The 16,388-nt window shown below is 40.7% G+C and overlaps 1 non-coding gene across 1 annotated transcript; it reads left to right on the forward strand.

The window, feature by feature from the left end:
* The first annotated feature begins 10,534 nt into the window (after positions 1–10,534).
* Positions 10,535–10,607, forward strand: TRNAE-UUC (transfer RNA glutamic acid (anticodon UUC)). The gene has a single exon. It is a non-coding gene; the product is annotated as a tRNA-Glu (tRNA).
* Positions 10,608–16,388: the final 5,781 nt, after the last annotated feature.

A 16,388-nucleotide genomic window follows, 5' to 3' on the forward strand; every position in this document is an offset into this window, starting at 1 on the left:
AAAATGTTGAGAAAGGTGATAAATGGACAAATAGAATCAGAAAATTCCAACTCTATATCAGAATAGGTTGTTGAGCACTTAATTATAGCATAAACGTTAAATGGGGAAAAAACATTTAAAATAACTACAGATACTTCAATTTGGTAAAGAGGTCACATCATAAAAAGGAATAATTTATTACAACAGAAACATAAAAGAGTAAGAGGAAAAGGATGGAACCTGTAGAGGCAAATGAAGATAAGATGCTATCAGCAGAAAAAGGACTATTTTATCTATGACACATTTTAGACAAACCACATGATAACCACAAAACAAAAATCTAGAGCAGAGACATGAAACATGAGAAAAAAACTGAGAAAAACATCAGAGAAAAACCATCAAACTAAAATGGCAGACAGAAACACAAGGGAAAAGGAACAATGGAAATATAAAGCAACCAGAAAACAAAAGATAAAACGGCAGTCATAGAGTTTTAGGCAGAAACTGGCCGACGTAGAACCCAGGGCCTAAGCATTTTAAAGCCTAGTTATTCAGAAGCCGGTTAGGGCCTAAATCCATTCAATTTTAGGCAGAAACTTGCTGAGGTAGAATCCAGGGCCTAAGCATTTTAAAGCCTAGTTATTCAGAAGAGGGGGGCTTCCAGGAAGATGGCGGAAGAGTAAGACGCGGAGATCACCTTCCCCCCCCCACAGATACACCAGAATGCATCTACACGTGGAACAACTCCTACAGAACACCTACTGAACGCTGGCAGAAGACCTCAGACCTCCCAAAAGGCAAGAAACCCCCCCACGTACCTGGGTAGGGCAAAAGAAAAAAGAATAAACAGAGACAAAGGATAGGGACGGGACCTGCACCAGTGGGAGGGAGCTGTGAGGGAGGAAAGGTTCCCACACACTAGGAAGCCCCTTCGCGGGCGGAGACTGCGGGTGGCGCAGGGGGAAAGCTTCTGATCCGCGGAGGAGAGCACAGCAACAGGGGTGCGGAGGGCAAAGCGGGGAGATTCCCACACAGAGGATCGGTGCCGACCAGCACTCACCAGCCAGAGAGGCTTGTCTGCTCACCCGCCGGGGCGGGCGGGGCTGGGAGTTGAGGCTTGGGCTTCGGTAGGAGCACAGGGAGAGGACTGGGGTTGGCGGCGTGAACACAGCCTGCAGGGGCTTAGTGCACCACGGCTAGCCGGGAGGGAGTCCGGGGAAAAGTCTGGACCTGCCTTAGACGCAAGAGACTTTTTCTTCTCTCTTTGTTTTCTGGTGCGTGAGGAGAGGGGATTAAGAGCACTGCTAAAAGGAGCTCCAGAGACGGGCGTGAGCCGCTGCTAACAGCGCGGACCCCAGAGACGTGCATGAGACGCTAAGGCTGCTGCTGCCGCCACCAAGAAGCCTGTGTGTGAGCACAGGTTACTATCCACACCCACCTTACGGGGAGCCTGTGCAGCCCGCCACTGCCAGGGCCCCGGGATCCAGGGACAACTCACCCAGGAGAACGCACGGCGCGCCTCAGGCTGGTGCAACGTCACGTAGGCCTCTGCCGCCGCAGGCCCGCCCCGCACTCCGTGACCCTCCCTACTCCCCGGCCTGAGTGAGCCAGAGCCTCCGAATCAGCGGCTCCTTTAACCCCGTCCTGTCTGAGCAAAGAACAGACGCCCTCCGGCGACCTACACGCACAGGCGGGGCCAAATCCAAAGCTGAGCCCCTGGGAGCTGTGAGAACAAAGAAGAGAAAGGGAAATCTCTCCCAGCAGCCTCAGAAGCAGCGGATTAAAGCTCCACAATCAACTTGATGTACCCTGCATCTGTGGAATACATGAATAGACAACGAATCATCCCAAATTGAGGAGGTGGCCTTTCAGAGCAAGGTTTATGATTTTTTTCCCCTTTTCCTCTTTTTGTGAGTGTGTATGTGTATGCTTCTGTGGGAGATTTTGTCTGTATAGCTTTGCTTCCATCATTTGTCCTAGGGTTCTATCCTTTTTTTGTTTGTTTTTTAATTTTTTTCTTATTAATTATTTTTTATTTGAATAACTTTATTTTATTTTACTTTATCTTCTTTCTTTCTTTCCTTCCTTCCCTCCTTTAGACAACGAATCATCCCAAATTCAGGAGGTGGACTTTGAGAGCAAGATTTATGATTTTTTTCCCCTTTTCCTCTTTTTGTGAGTGTGTATGTGTATGCTTCTGTGTGAGATTATGTCTGTATAGCTTTGCTTCCACCATTTGTCCTAGGGTTCTATCCGTCCGTTTTTTTTTTCTTCTTAATAATTATTTTTTTATTTTAATAATTTTGTTTTATTTTATTTTACTTTATCTTCTTTCTTTCCTTTTTTCCTTCCTTCCCTCCTTCCTTCCTTCCTTCCTTCCTCCTTTCTTTCTTTCTTTCTTTCTTTCTACTTCTAGTAATTCTTTCTTTCTACTTTTTCTCACTTTTATTCTGAGCCGTGTGGATGAAAGGCTCTTGATGCTGCAGTCAGAAGTCAGTGCTGTGCCTCTGAGGTGGGAGAGCCAACTTCAGGACACTGGTCCACAAGAGACCTCCCAGCTCCACATAATATCAAATGGCGAAAATCTCCCAGAGATCTCCATCTCAACACCAGCACCCAGCTTCACTCAACGACCAGCAAGCTATAGTGCTGGACATCCTATGCCAAACAACTAGCAAGACAGGAACACAACCCCACCCATTAGCAGAGAGGCTGCCTAAAATCATAATAAGTCCACAGACACCCGAAAACACAGCACCAGACGTGGACCTGCCCACCAGAAAGACAAGATCCAGTCTCATCTACCAGAACACAGGCACTAGTCCCCTCCACCAGGAAGCCTACACAACCCACTGAACCAACCTTAGCCACTGGGGACAGACACCAAAAGCAATAGAAACTACTAACCTGCAGCCTGCAAAAAGGAGACCCCAAACACAGTAAGATAAGCAACATGAGAAGACAGAAAAACACACAGCAGATGAAGGAGCAAGATAAAAACCCACCAGACCTAATAAATGAAGAGGAAATAGGCAATCTACCTGAAAAAGAATTCAGAATAATGATAGTAAAGATGATCCAAAATCTTGGAAATAGAATGGACAAAATGCAAGAAACATTTAACAAGGACCTAGAAGAACTAAAGATGAAACAAACAACAATGAACAACACAATAAATGAAATTAAAAATACTCTAGATGGGATCAATAGCAGAATAACTGAGGCAGAAGAACGGATAAGTGACCTGGAAGATAAAATAGTGGAAATAACCACTACAGAGCAGAATAAAGAAAAAAGAGTGAAAAGAACTGAGGACAGTCGCAGAGACCACTGGGACAACATTAAATGCACCAACATTCGAATTATAGGGGTTCCAGAAGAAGAAGAGAAAAAGAAAGGGACTGAGAAAATATTTGAAGAGATTATAGTTGCAAACTTCCCTAATATGGGAAAGGAAATAGTTAATCAAGTCCAGGATGCACAGAGAGTCCCATATAGGATAAGTCCAAGGAGAAATACGCCAAGACACGTATTAATCAAACTGTCAAAAATTAAATACAAAGAAAACATATTAAAAGCAAGCAAGGGAAAAACAACTAATAACACACAGGGGAAGCCCCATAAGGTTAACAGCTGATCTTTCAGCAGAAACTCTGCAAGCCAGAAGGGACTAGCAGGACATATTTAAAGTGATGAAGGAGAAAAACCTGCAACCAAGATTACTCTACCCAGCAAGGATCTCATTCAGATTTGATGGAGAAATTAAAACCTTTACAGACAAGCAAAAGCTGAGAGAATTCAGCACCACCAAACCAGCTTTACAACAACTGCTAAAGGAACTTCTCTAGGCAAGAAACACAAGAGAAAAAAAAGACCTACAATAACGAACCCAAAACAATTAAGAAAATGGGAATAGGAACATACATATTGATAATTACCTTAAATGTAAATAGACTAAATGCTCCCACCAAAAGACACAGATTGGCTGAATGGATACAAAAACAAGACCCATATATTTGCTGTCTACAAGAGACCCACTTCAGACCTAGAGACACATACAGACTGAAAGTAAAGGGATGGAAAAAGATATTTCATGCAAATGGAAACCAAAAGAAAGCTGGAGTAGCAATTCTCATGTCAGACAAAATAGACTTTAAAATAAAGACGATTACAAGAGACAAAGAGGGACACTACATAATGATCAAGGGATCAATCTAAGAAGAAGATATAACAATTGTAAATATTTATGCACCCAACATAGGAGCACCTCAATACATGAGGCAAATACTAACAGCCATAAAAGGGGAAAGTGACAGTAACACATTCATAGTAGGGGACTTTAACATCCCACATTCACCAATGGACAGATCATCCAAAATGAAAATAAATAAGGAAACACAAGCTTTAAATGATACATTAAACAAGATGGACTTAATTGATATTTATAAGACATTCCGTCCAAAATCAACAGAATACACATTTTTCTCAAGTGCTCATAGAACATTCTCCAGGATAGATCCTATCTTGGGTCACAAATCAAGCCATGGTAAATTTGAGATAACTGAAATTGTATCAAGTATCTTTTCCGACCACAATGCTATGAGACTAGATATCAATTACAGGAAACAATCTGTGAAAAATACAAACACATGGACGCTAAACAATACACTATTTAATAACGAAGTGATCACTGAAGAAATCAAAGAGGAAATCAAAAAATACCTAGAAATAAATGACAATGGAGACACGACGACCCAAAAGCTAGGGGATGCAAGAAAAACAGTTCTAAGAGGGAAGTTTATAGCAATACAATCCTACCTTAAGAAACAGGAAACATCTCGAATAAACAATCTAACCTTACACCTAAAGGAACTAGAGAAAGAAGAACAAACAAAACCCAAAGTTAGATTCGATCCCTGGTCAGGGAACTAGATCCCAGATGCCGTAACTAAGTTCACATGCTGCAACTAAGTGTTCGCATGCTACAACTAAGAGGTCGCATGTCACAACTAAAATATCCCACCTGCTGCAACTAAGACGTGGCACAGCCAAATAAATATAATAAATAAATAAATAAAGTAAAGACAAATGTAGGCTCAATGTGAAGGGATGGAAGATGATACTCTGAGCAAACGGCAGCCAAAAGGAAGAGTTCAGACATACTCATATCAGACAAAACAGACTTCAAGCCACAAAAGATTAACAAGAGACAAAAACAATATATAATGACAAAAGGGATAATTCATCAAGAAGACATAACATTTATTAATATATAGGCACCTAACCTGGAAGCACCAAAAAATATGAAACAATTATTAACAGACCTAAAGGGAGAAATTGACATCAACACAATAAGTGTAAGGGACTTAAACACCCTACTTACATCAATGGATAGATCATCCAACTGGCCTTAAGTGAAACATTGCACCAGATTGACTTAGTAGACACACAAATACACACACACACACACACACACACACACGTATATATATACATGTACATGTATATGTACATATATAAGTATATATACATATATGTATATATATATATATATATATATATATATAAAACATTCCATCCAAAAGCTGCAGAATACACTTTCTTCTCAAGTGCATGTGGAACATTCTCAAGGATAGACCATGTGTTAGAACACAAATCTCAATAAACTTAAGAAAATTAAAATCATATCAAGCATCTTTTCTGACCACAACAGTATGAAACTAGAAATCAACTACAAGAAGAAAGCTGAAAAATCAAAATATGTGGAGACTAAATAACATGCCACTGAACACCTGTTGGGTCAACAAAGAAATCAAAGGAGAAATCAAAAAATGCCAAGACAGGGACTTCCCTGGTGGTGTAGTGGTTAAGAATCTGCCTGCCAATGCAGGGTACATGGGTTCGAGCCCTGGTCTAGGAAGATCCCACATGCCACAAAGCAATGAAGCCCGTGCGCCACAACTACTGAGCCTGTGCTGTAGAGCCCACGAGCCACAACTACTGAGCCTGAGTGCCACAACTACTGAAGCCTGCACGCCTAGAGACTGTGCTCTGCAACAAGAGAAGCCACTACAATGAGAAGCCTGTGCACCGCAACGAAGACTAGCCCCCACTTGCTGCAACTAGAGAAAGCCCACGTGCAGCAATGAAGACCTGACATAGCCAAAAATAAATAAATAAATTTATGTTTTTAAAAAATGGCAAGACAAATGAAAATAAAAATATGATATACCAAAATCTATGGGATGCAGCAAAAGCAGTACTAACAGGGAAGTTTATAGCAATACAGGCCTACCTCAAGAAACGAGAAAAATCTCAATCTAACCTTACACCTAAAGGATCTACACCTAAAGGAAAAGAAAAAGAAGAATAAATGAAGCCCAAAGTCAGTAGAAGGAAGGAAATGATAAAAATCAGGGTGGAAATAAATGAAATAGAGTTACAAAGAGAATGAAAAGATCAATGACACTAAGAGCTGGTTCTTTGAAAAGATAAACAAAATTAACATTTAGCTAGACTCACAAAAAAGAATAGGTTCAATAAATCAGAAACAAAGGAGGAGAAGTACAACAGATACCACAGAAATACAAGGGATTATGAGACTAGTTTGAACAGCTATACACCAACAAATTGGACAACCTAGAAGAAATGGATAAATTCTTAAATATTATAACTTTTCATATATATATTATAACTTTTCCAGAGGTGCAAGATGATTCAACATCTGCAAATTGATCACCATGATATATCACATTAATAAAATGAAGGATAAAAATCATATGATCAACTCAATAGACACAGAAAAAGCATTTAACAATGCTTTTTATTCATTTCATGAATCATGAAAAAATAGAAAATCTGAATAGACTGATCACTAGCAAGGAGATTTTAAACAGTAATCAAAAAACTCCCAAAAAACAAAAGTCCAGGACCAGATGCCTTCACTGGTGAATTCTACCAAACATTTTTTAAAAAGGACTTAAAAAAAAAAAAAGTATGCAGTGGGGGTGGGGAGGAGGAATTTTTCTCCTGGATTGAATTATAATTGCACTTATTATAATCAATCAAAACAAAAATATTGTAAATTTATATAAATAATTGTTAAACAGAAAGAAATTTTGTTGGAATTAAAGCTCTTAATGAGAAAAAAAATAAGAAAGGACTTAATACCTATCCTTCACCAACTCTCTGAAAAAACTGAAGAGGAGGGAACACTTCCTAACTCACTTTATGAGGCCAACACTACCCTGATATCAGAACCAGATAAGGACAACACACATGAAAAAACATTACAGGGCAAAATCTCTGATGAATACAGATGGAAAAAATCCTCAGCAAAATATTAGCAAACCAAATACAACAATACATTAAAAAGATCATACACCATGATCAAGGGGGATTTTATTCCAGAGGTGCAAGATGATTCAACATCTGCAAATTGATCACCATGATATATCACATTAATAAAATGAAGGATAAAAATCATATGATCAACTCAATAGACACAGAAAAAGCATTTAACAAGATTCAACATCCATTTATGATAAAAAAAATTCTCAATAAAATGTGCACAGAAGGAAAATATCTCAACATAATAAAGGCCATATATGATGAACCCACAGCTAACATCATACTCAATGGTGAAAAACTGAAAGTTCTCCCGCTAAGATCAGGAACAAGACAAGGGCCCACTCTCACCACTCTTATTCAACATTGGCATTGGAAGTCCTAGCCAGAGAAATTAGGCAAGAAAAAGAAATAAAAGGCACCCAAATTGGAAAGGAAGAAGTAAACTTTTGGGCATTCCCTGGCAGTCCAGTGGTTAGGACTCGGCACTTTCACTGCCATGGCCCCGGGTTCAATCCCTAGTCAGGGAGCTAAGATCCCACAAGCCATGCAGTGTGGCAAAAAAAAGAAATAAACTTTTATTTTTTGCGGATGACATGATTTTTAAATTTTATTTATTTATTTATTTATTTTTGGCTGAGTTGGGTCTTTGTTGCTGGGTGCGGGCTTTCTCTAGTTGCAGTGAGCAGGGGCTACTCTTCAATGTGGTGCGCAGGTTTCTCATTGCAGTGGCTTCTCCTGTTGCAGGGCACGGGCTCTAGGCACACGGGCTTCAGCAGTTGTGGATCACAGGCTCTAGAGCACAGGCTCAGTAGTTGTGGCGCACGGGCTTAGTTGCTACGCAGCATGTGGGATCTTCCCGGGGCCAGGGCTCAAACCTGTGTCCCCTGCATTGGCAGGCGGATTCTTTTTTTTTTTGCCGTATGCGGGCCTCTCACTGTTGTGGCCTCTCCCATTGCGGAGCACAGGCTCTGGACGCACAGGCTCAGTGGCCATGGCTCACGGGCCCAGCCGCTCCGCAGCATGTGGGATCTTCCCGGACTGGGGCACGAACCCATGTCCCCTACATCGGCAGGCGGACTCTGAACCACTGCGCCACCAGGGAAGCCCTGGCAGGCAGATTCTTAACCGCTGCACCACCAGGGAAGCCTAACATGATTTTATATATAGAAAATCCTAAAGACTCCACACAAAAAAACTATTAAAAATAATAAATAAATATAGTAAAGTTGCAGGGTACAAAATCAACATACAAAAATCTGTTGCATTTCTTTACACTAACAGTGAACTAGCAGAAAGAGACATTAAGAAAACAATCCCATTTACAATCACAACAAAAAGAATAAAATACCTAGGAATAAATTTAACCAAGGAGTAAAAAGACCTATACACCGAAAACTATAAGATACTGTTGAAAGAAATTGAAGAAGACACAAAGAAATGGAAAGATATTCCATGCTCATGGATTGGAAGAATTAACATTGTTAAAATGTTCATATTACCTAAAGCAGTCTACAGATTCAATTCAATCCCTATCAAAATCCCAATGATGTTTTTCACAGAAATAGAACAAAAAATCCTAAAATTTGTATGAAACCACAAAATATCCTAGCTAGCCAAAGCAATCCTGAGCCAAAAGAACAAAGATGGAGGTTTCACACTCCCTGGTGTCAAATTATACTACAAAGCTAGTAGTCAAAACAGCATGGTATTGGCAGAAAAACGGACACACAGATCAATGGAACAGAATTGAGAGCCCAGAAATAAACCCACACATATATGGACAACCAATTTATGACAAAGAAGCCAAGAACATATAATGGAAAAGGGAAAGTCTTTTCAATAAATGGTATTGGGAAAACTGGACAGCCACATGCAAAATAATGAGACCAGACTACTATCTTACACTATACACAAAAATTAACTCAAAAAGGATTACATATTTGAATGTAAGACCTGAAACCACAAAACCATAGGCAGCATGCTCTTTGACATTGGCCTTAGTATCTTTTCGGATATGTCTTCTCAGGAAAGGGGAAAAAAAGCAAAAATAAACAAATAGGACTACATCAAACTAAAAAGCTTCTGCACAGTAAACAAAAAGACAACCTACCGAATAGAAGAAGATATGTGCAAATCATATACCCAGTAAGGGGTTAATATCCAAAATATCAATATGTAAGGAAATCATACAACTCAACAATAACCCCCCCCCAAAAAAAGAAAAGAAAACCCTATTGAAAAATGGGTAGGGGAATTCCCTGGTGGTCTAGTAGTTAGGATTCAGTGCTTTCACTGCCATGGCCGGGGTTAATCCCTGGTCAGGGAACTGAGATCCCATAAGCTGCACAGGGTAGCCAAAAGAAAAAAGAAAAATGGGCAGAGGCTCTGAATAGACATTTTTCCAAAGACATACAGATGGCCAACAGGCACATGAAAAGATGTTCAATATCACTATCAGGGAAATGCAAATCAAACACAATGAGCTATCACCTCATGCCCATTAGAATGGCTATTATAAAAAAGAAAAGAAAAAGCAAGTGTTGGAGAGAATGTGGAGAAGGAACCCTCATACACTGTTGATGGGAAAGTTAAGTTGGTGCAGCTACTGTGGAAAACAATACGGAGATTCCTCAGTACATTAATAGAACTACCATATGATCCAGCTATTCTGAGTATCCAAAGAATATGAAAACATGAATTTGAAAAGATATATGCACCCTATGTTCATTGCAGCAGTATTTACGATATGAAAACAACCTATGTGCCCATCAACAGAAGAATAAAGATGTATATATATATACAATGGAATACTACTCAGCCATAAAAAGATGAAATCTTGCCATTTGCAACACCATGAATGGACCTTAAGGGTATTATACTAAGGGAAATAAGTCAGATGGAGAAAAATAAACTACTGTATGACTTCAGTCATATGTGGAATATAAAAAAACAAAAATAAAACCAAACCAAACAAAAATAAACACATAGACACAAAGAACAGGTTGGAGGTTATCAGAGGGTAAGGGGGCTGGGGAGAAGGGCAAAAAGGGTAAAGGGGGTCAACTGTATGGTGATGGATAGAAACTAGACTTTTGGTGGTGAGCACAATGCAGTATATACAGAATTATAGTGTTGTACACACGAACCTTATATAGTGTTATAAACCAATGTTGCCTCAATTAAAAAAAAAAAGATTCCCAAGAATTCCCTGGTAGTCCAGTAGTTAGGACTCTGCACTTTCATTGCCGAGGGCCCAGGTTCGATCCCTGGTCAGGGAACTAAGGTCCCACAAGCCACATGTGGCCAAAAAAAAAAAATGATTCCCATGAATGAATGATTGCCAGCTCCAACTAATGTGACCAATGGTAAGTTAAAAGTCATCCTACAGTTGAAGCTTCATAGCGTGTGAATGACACATTTGAGGACAGGAAAACACCACCTGTTATTGGACATTGGATTACTCTAGTACTAGTGGCCAAGGCTTACCAATTGGAACCTTCTTCAATCCACCTCATACAATTAAAATCATAGTAGTGAGACTTTCTACTTACCTAACATAGCTCCTTCTGATGACATTGTAGCCACCATGCTTGCTCTTAGGACTCCAACCACACTTTCTTCTTATGTATAACGGCTACTTGTTTCTCTTTTTTAACATATAAAAGTTTCTGCTTATGTTCACATCAGACTGCACCTTGGTAGAATGAGCTTCTCAGTTGTGGATATGATGATAGAACCTTAAATGTACATAATTATTTTAATTGTAAATGGCCCAAAAAGAAGGAAAACTTGTGGATTTTCCCAACTACTTTATATTTCTATATGAATAAGATTCATGTGTACTAGTATGTGGAAATTTTTGCACTAGTCTAAAAGTATACTTCTCTTGGGTTGCTGACTTCAATATTTAGTATTGGTTTATGTACATAATGACTCCTTGGACTCTTTCTCACCAAGGGAGAATCTTCCACAGTCATTTTAAGTAAACCACAATGATGTATCTGAGGGCAGGCAGTCTGTTTTCTACTCTCATTCAAACCTAAAGTTGCAGAGGGAAAACATCCATACTTAGACAATTTTTTTTCTACCTCTACCCAGTATATTCATCAGATTCTTTGATTCACACAAATAGTAACCCATCTGTTGAAACCACATTAATAGCCTATGAATCTTAACCAGTAGAACTAGATGCATACATTCTCCTTGCCTTACCTAACTTATACAGATTTAATTGTGAAAGGCACGAACTGATGTGCTCCCAGGTCATTTGGGCAACAAAGACAGCTCAACCATGGATTTAAATGGAGCCATCCTTGTCTTTTTAATTGGAAGATTCTTTTCAAATTCAGGGCTACAGGACTTCGCTGTCTGGTTTCCCCTGTGCTCTGCTGGGAGTTTATCCAAGTCACCGCTCCACTTGAGGTAAATTTGCATTCTGCTGTGTTTTGTTAAAGTCACAAATTTGCTTTATTAAATTTATTAATTTATTGAAACGTTGTAAAATAATGTTTATAAAGTGGAATACCTTTAACTGTGTTCTTAATTTTGAGAGACTCTTCTTGCGGCTTTGAGTTCATTACAGCAAGAGGAGTAAGGTCACAGTGAACAGCTAGTTATTACAAGGTCAGTGAGTAAAATCAACTGCTTATGACATAATTTATACCTTTAAGTCACCAGTCACCACATGATTTCCTCAACAAATATTACTGGTCTCAAAATTTTAAGTCAAATATCCTAGGAATTTTAAAATTACAATAATTCAGGAAAGCTGCACCGTTTATTTAGCTTATTGTCTCTCTGCTTCAAACCTGCCCTCCTATAGATGTTTTGTGATGACGGGGTTGAGTTCTGCAATCCACATCTCTGCTTTGCTCGCTGGTTCCCTTAGGTTCTGCAATCAAGGAATGCAAGAGGAAAGCTGCAGTGTTGGAGCGTAATGGTTAATTTTGTGTGTCAACTTGTCTGAGCCACTGACATCTGGTCAGATGTTACTCTGGGTATTCCTGTGAGGGTGTTTTTTGGATGAGATTAACATTTAAACTGGTGGACTGTGAATGAAATAGATTACTCTCCATAATGAGGGCAGGCCTCTTCTAATCAGCCAGAATAGAACAGAAAGACTGGCCAACCCAGGCAAGAAAGAATTCTCCAGCAGACTTGCCGTCTGACTTCACCTGCAACATCAGCTCTTAAAGGTTCTACAGCAAAAAGCCTTTGGGTGGAACTGGAACATGGGCTCTCCTGGGTCTCCAACCTGCTGGCCCACTGCAGATTTTGGACTTGCCAGCCTCTATAATCATATGAGCCAATTCCTTGTTCTCTCTTTCTCTCTTCCTATATATTTTTTCTATTGATTGATTCTCTGGAGAATCCTAATACAAGGAGGAAGAGGGGGCTTGTTCCTTCCTGGGTTTTGTGGGCATTGCTTCCTGTTCCCAATGCTTCTTCACCCCAGCAGTGGCAATTCCTTCTAGTAGCAGCAGAGTCCAGCTTGCAGGTTTTGCCTACATGGGGCCCTTCCCCCGAGCTCAGACACTAGCACCAGCCCAGCAGTGCTCTCCTGCTCATAGGTCTGAGCTCAGTTCCACAGGGGCTCTCTTCCGATGTCTAATCTTTTAACGATTCTAACCGTTTCTCCTTGTTTCTGCTTTGTATCTTGCCCTGTGGAGGCGGGATCACTATGATACCACCACCCCAAACTGGTTCAGATGTTGAAACTATAATGACCACACACACATCAAGAGGTTATGAAAAAGTTTATTATTGGTATTATGAGGCTCTGTGGAGACAGCAGGACAGGTACCAAAGCCAGGTGGTTTGCCTTGATAAAGGAGGGCTGAGTGGCTCTGGTTTTTATTGTGGTTAGGGGTGAGGATTCCAGTGCAACAAAAAAAGGCCAGGATTTGCATAAACTTCCCCTTCAGAGCTGAGAGGGTGTGCTTGGGATTTCTTATCAGCTTGCCCAGATGCGAGGCAAAATGGGGACAGGGCTTGAAAGCTGTCAGTGGTCAAACATCCAAAATGAGGCCAGATGCTATCACAGCTCCTCCAGTCCTGGGTGGTAGCTCCTTCTCACAGTTACTTCCTCCATGATACCCTAGCCTTCTCTTTTTGCCTTTACAGTTACTTAGACAGATCTAGCGAACAATTCTTTACAAGTTTTTTGTTAAATTAACTAATATGGTTTCTGGCTCCTGACTAGAACCTGCTGACACAAAACCTCTTTGCTCTTCTTAGCTGGGTTAGCATTAACATAAAAGGTGGGGTAGTTGGTATGTAAACCTAAAAAAGTGGAATGGATGACTCGGCATCTTCCATTCACAGGCTCCCACTTCTTCATTAAACTTATAAGGCTACAGCTTCTGGCATCACTTGTTATTTTCAGGCAAGGAGGAATGAAAGGAAATGGAGCTTATAATTTCCTATAAACTGCAGGCCTCGGGGATCATGTGTCAATACATGGAGAACATTCCCATTCTTTTTAACTGCTGCCCAGTTCTCTATCATGGATGTATCAGACCTGTTTAACCACTCCTTTACTAAAAGCCATCTGTGTTGCTCCCGATTTTTGCAGGTGAGAACCTGAAGCCTTGAGAGATGGAGTGGCTCGCTCTAAGAAACATCACATAAATGGCAGAGCCAGGATTTCTATAAAATCATAAAATGGCAGAGCCCATGCTCAAAAATATTTTTATTTTGAGATGTTTTAAACAGTTAAAAAAGAACCCACCACTTATCCCATTAAATCAACATGCTGACCCATCTACATCAACTTCTTAAAAGAAATAAAACACAACTGAAGTCTCCACGTACCCTCTGTGATTCCATCAGCAACTCCTGCTCTGGGAAAGCAGAGCATGGCTTTCACACCTCATTCTAACACATGATTTTACACCCTTCATATAATTTGAATCCATAGGAAATATATTATTGTATAAAAGAGTAACACTTTACTATATGCCAACAAGGTTTACATGCCAGCCACTATTCTAAGCACTTTACATGCATTAATTCATTAACTGTCCCCCTCCCCCCATCACCCTGTGAGGTTGGCACTACTATCTCATTTTACAGAAAAAGTGAAACACAAGTAAGTTTAAATAATGCGCCCACAGATACACAGTATGTTTAACTTTACATAAATGGTATTCATAGCTTCTGCAACTTTCTCAGCATCATTTTTGATTCATCTGTGTTGACAGATGTAACTCTAGCTCTTTCATGTTCACTTCCCAAAGTACCAAACAACCCATGTATTTACCCGTTCTTCTGTTGATGGAAATTTAGGCTTCTCCCAGTCTTACTATCTACACAGTGCTGCAATGAACAGTCATATGCACATTTCCTTCTTCACATGGAGTTATTCTAGGGTTTATCCAAGAGTAGAATTCTAAGTGGTAGAGTACACACAATTTTACAAGATGTTGCAAACTGCTTGGCACACCCATGGCAGTGAGTTCCCATGTGCCATACACTTACCCACACAATGGCTTTTAAAAATTTGCCAACTTTATGAGTGTAAGATGGTCCATATCGATTTACATTTCCTGCGCTTTCTTCTCTGCACATGCCTCTGTCTGGGCTGACAGTCTCTGTCAGCAAGGGTGAGACCGACCACACTGAACACCTGCCTGAAAGACCCCCTGATACCCACTCCTCTCCATGGAGTCCCAGCCCATCTGGCTCCCGCCGGCCCTAACTTCAGTTCTTCCTAGGAAGCGGAGAGAAGGCGGGGCAGGGCTGGAATAAGGGGTATGTTCTCCAGGCCAGGATGGGGTGTGAGGTGAGCACTGATAGCTGGGGCAGTCAGAAACTGTCTGAGCGCCCTATGACTCGGAACCACCCATGGTTGGGCTCCCAAGTAGCAGGCGTGCTTGTGGGTGGTCTCTAGTCGACTAAACATTTCACTCACAGACCCCTTCAAAAACTTCCAATCCTGACTTAGCTGAAATAATAAATCCAGTTCTATATTCCTTAAAAGAGTCAACTTTGTGCAAAATCTACTCTGCCCAGCCGAAGGATAAATAAGCACCCAAACCTGGCTTCCAAAGTACTTGGTCCGGCTGCAGTAGTGGGAATAACTTTTGGAAACCCAGACAACACCTAACAGAGCAACATACAGGCATTAGGAGAGGTGGGACCTGGGGAGAGGGCTTAGAGGCACACAGGTCAGGGAAGGCTGGGACTTAAAAGAGTAAGGACCTGGGCCAGCTTGGACAGGAGTGTGGCACTCTGCGTGAAGGTGAAGGGAGACAGCACAAGGCAGGTCCGCCCAGGGGCATTCAGGCAAGGGCAATGAAGTTAAACCCAACACTGATGACACCAAAATGTTTAGTAGCTAGCTCCAAGTAGTCAGACTTTTTCTTTCAGCTGATCTGTATTTACTAATATTTCTATAATTATCACAGACTACTTATATAATTAAAATTATTTTAAAACTCAGGTTACTGAACAGACTGTACCAGCACTATCCCCAAATAGTCAAGGCTTACCTCAATACAGAGAGGTTTTTGTTGATTTTTACTCCATTTACATTTTTAAAAATTTGATTTGAATGTTTAAAAATAAATATATATCAATTTATAAAAATGGCAGTAGAAACACCCCTATTGGGGCAGGAACTCTATGAGGTACCAGGTGGCACACAAGGAGTGGGAGGATGAAAAATTTGGACAGTAAAGGGGTATTTCTGTGCTTGTAGCATCAACTGACACGGGAGCTGCAGCTCTGTGAAGGCTCTGGTCTAGAGATCAGACCCCTAACCCAGAATCTTAGTGAACCAAGCCTTCTTTTCACCAATCCCAACAGCCAGGTAGCAGAGCCAGCTACTCTAATTTCACACACCAGGAAATAGATGCTGATGCTCAGTGACTTACTCAAGATCATCCTGCCAAGAAAAGACAAACCAAGCCTGGAATGCAGATCTGATGACTCCAAGGCCCTTGCCATGACCCCGGGCCCTCAACACATGCGACTCTGAATCTGAATTACATTCTATAAGGGTTCAGATTCAGACCACAATAATCCTCAACTCAAAACTGTCCAAAAGCCCCCTACCT

Source organism: Phocoena phocoena, chromosome 10 (assembly GCF_963924675.1).
Source record: "Phocoena phocoena chromosome 10, mPhoPho1.1, whole genome shotgun sequence".
Taxonomy (NCBI): domain Eukaryota; kingdom Metazoa; phylum Chordata; class Mammalia; order Artiodactyla; family Phocoenidae; genus Phocoena; species Phocoena phocoena.